Raw genomic sequence first — 3,581 nt, forward strand, 5'->3', positions numbered from 1 at the left:
AGAAGATTGATATGCTAATTACCCTGATCTGATCACTGTATATGTCAACTTAAATATATATATATATTTCATTTTTCCATAACCATATACAGATGATTTCTTACATGTGAATAATTCATCTTTATATACTTTTATTCACTGTGAAAACTCAGGTCTCTTTACACTTCTGGTTATGAGATTTGTGCTGGAATTTTCCTCCAACCAAAAGTACACAAGGCAGGTGTTTTTAGATACAGGACAACAGACAAAATGTGATCCTAAAGAGAAAATAAATATATGTTGAATATCCGGACCACCTTAGAAGAGCAACCTTAGAAGAGGGAGGAGCTGAGTGAAGTGAGTGGGGCTGGGTCAGAGTTCAGGGCTGCTTAAGTGAAGTGGATGGCAATTTGGGGGCAAGATTTCTGAGAAAAGAAGCTAAAGGAAGACCCCATATGTTTAGTTAAGTCACTAAAAGTTATAGAGTATCAAATAATAGCATTTCACAACATCTGAGCTATTCTGTTTATTTTCTTACCGATTTTCTGTGCTCACAATGAACATAAGCTCTGTGAACACAGCTCTACTGTTCATTCTGTATTCCTAGCAGAATACTTGGTACAAAGTAGGTGCTCAATAAATATTTATTGAGTTAAGTGACTCTCACACAACTGGAAGCCCTGAGATAGAGCAAGGTCAAGGCAAATTAAAATAAGGACTCCAACTCAGTTCCTCTGTGCTTCTTCCAGGTCAACTCTTGTACATGAATAACTTTGTTCTCAAGCTGACCTCTCTTGTGGCCAAAACAGGATTGTCAGTGGCCTCCAGGACAGTCCGTTTTCTAGTCTTCATGTAGTAGGAGAGAGGAAGAGTAACTCTTATTTGTGGAATAAAACGTTTCTCTTCCACTGTGTTTGGGCTATATCATGTCTTAGGTAAACTCAAAGAGTAAAAATAATCAAAGGCTGGAATACTCTGTGCTGATTGGATTAAACTTTGGTTTCTGAATTGATCACTTGCTTGACTGAGTGTGGAATGGGGATTAGATTATTAATAATTTAGATTGATCAAGGGTGGTGTCTGAGCTAGAAACAGACTCAGGTTTCCCTGAGTCACAGGGGTAGTATGAAGGAGGAATGGGTTCTTCAAGAACATCCCAGGTTCTCTTAGGAAGGTGTAAGGAAACAATGAATATTGAGTAGCCAATCATTATTGTCCATTATATTTTTTCACTACAGATATATTTCAAAGATTTTATTCTTAGAAGTGCAACAAACATAAAAATAAAATATTCTAAGAGAAATGTTTTTATTTATCACAAAGTAACTGTTTAAAATGATAGATCTTTGAAGATAGTTTGGGGAACAACTACTAACCTATCAAAAACTTGTAACTTTGTCAGTACTGGAATAACACTACTAGATCTGTACCTGTTCTGTTCAGCATTATACTCACAGTTCTTAACACAGTCCTTAGCATAAAGAAGATGCTCAGCTGGGCGCTGTGGCTCATGCTTGTAATCCAGCACTTTGGGTGACCGAGGCAGGTGGATCACCTGAGGTCAGAAGTTTGAGACCAGTCTGGCCAACCTGATGAAGCCCTGTCACTACTTAAAAAAAAATTAGCCAGGCATAGTGGTGGGCACCTGTAATCCTAGCTATTTAAGAGGCTGAGGCAGGAAAACCACTTGAACCTGGGAGGCAGAGGTTGCAGTGAGCTGGGATCATGCCACTGAACTCCAGCCTGGGCAACAGAGTGAGACTCCGTCAGTAAGAAAAAAAAGAAAGATAATGCTCAATGAATACTTGAAAAATTAATGATTGTATTCACGTATTTGTTTTTGTGGAGATAAAACCACAAGCTTTCATTTAAAAAAAAAAGAAACCGTAAGTTTCCTGCAGAGAAAACACAGCATACCTATTCTATAAATGCCCCTTGCTTCCCAGTAAGATTGTTTGCAAATTATTCTATTTATATATATGAATTAAAGGATTTTTCAGAGTGATTCTAGATAAAACAACAATACAAAAGCCTAAGAGATTAAAATGTACCATCTTGCCACATGGTGTTTTATTCGTTCTGTTTTTTCTATTTTTTTCCCTCTTGTTCTGATTTCTCTTATGTTAATATATTTTATAATAATCAATTTTTATCTTCATTATCAAATTATTTATGATTTTTATAGTCCAGTGATCTATGTTTTTTATATATACTTTCAATTAATCAGAATCTTATTTTAAATAAATTATATACTATTTGTCAAGAGTTTAAGAGCCTCATAACTGTGTATATCTAATTCTTCCCTCCCATTTTTCATGCTACTAAGGTCATACATTTTCTTTTAAATGCCTCATAAACATAATATTTTTTCTTTAGGCATTTAGTTAGGCCAGTATTTTTTCTTTAGGCATTAAGTTATCTTTTAGAGTAAATTTTTAAATTATTTTATTTTCATTTATTCTAGTCCCAGTGCTCTTTATTTCCTTAGAATATTCACATTTCAATCTGATACCAAATTCCTTCTGCCCAGTGAATTTCTTTTAATGTTTCTTGCCATGTAGATCTTCTTAAAATGAATTATCGGATTTTTTTTTGTCTTAGAAAGCCCATATTTATACTTCATTTTCAAAAGGTATTCTTGCCAGGTAAAAAATTATGGAAAGACAGTATTTTTTTTTCAGCTATTGATGAGAAATCAGCTATATGAAGATGGCAATGGAGATAGAATAACTAGAAAGAAGAAGAAGAAAAAAGAAGCAAGAAACAAAAGTTCAAACAGACCTTCCCTCAGTTCCAATAGGTGACTGTAGGTATCATAACGGTGTATTTCCTGTTAGAGAATGTGAATGTGAATACCCACCCACACGAGATGGATGGAAAACTATGAGTGAAGAAAAGAAAGCATTCGATCAGACTAGTGACAGGATTTGGAATGGGTTTTGAGAAGCTGCAGAAGCACATCAACAAGTTAGAAAATATGTAATGAGCTGGGTCAAGGCTGGGGTGATAGAAATCTGTGAAAAACCAGAAAACTGTTCATGCAATCTAATAAAAGAGAATGGATTAAATTCAGGCCTAGCATTTCCTGCTGGTTGTTCTCTCAATAATTGTGCTGCCCATTATACTCCTGTTGCTATTGACACAACAGTATTGCAATACCATGACATCTGTAAAATAGATTTTGGAATTGGTATAAGTGATAGGAGTATTGACTGTTGACTGTGCTCTAACTCTCACTTTTAATCCCAATTATGATACATTATTAAAAGCTGTAAAAGATGCTACTAGTACTGAAATGAAGTGCACTAGAACTGATGTTCAACTGTGTGATGTTGGTGAGTCCTTTGAAGATGAAATAGATGGGAAGACATAACAAGTGAAACCAATCCATATATAAATGAACATTCAATTGGGAAATATAGAATACATGCTGGGAAAACAGTGCCCATTATGAAAGGAGGAAAGGCAACAATTGAGGGAAGAGAAATGTATGCAAATGAAAATTTTGATAGTACAGAAAAAGGTTTCATGGGAATATGGGATGTTCACCTCATATAAATATTTTGAGGTTAGACATGTACCATTAAGTCTTCCAGAACAAA

The 3,581-nt window shown here is 35.0% G+C and overlaps 1 pseudogene; it reads left to right on the plus strand.

Moving 5' to 3' along the window:
* Positions 1-2,666: 2,666 nt before the first annotated feature.
* Positions 2,667-3,352, plus strand: LOC100386542 (methionine aminopeptidase 2 pseudogene; annotated as a pseudogene).
* The last annotated feature ends 229 nt before the right edge of the window (positions 3,353-3,581 follow it).

The sequence above is a fragment of the Callithrix jacchus genome, chromosome 6 (assembly GCF_049354715.1).
Source record: "Callithrix jacchus isolate 240 chromosome 6, calJac240_pri, whole genome shotgun sequence".
Classification (NCBI taxonomy): domain Eukaryota; kingdom Metazoa; phylum Chordata; class Mammalia; order Primates; family Cebidae; genus Callithrix; species Callithrix jacchus.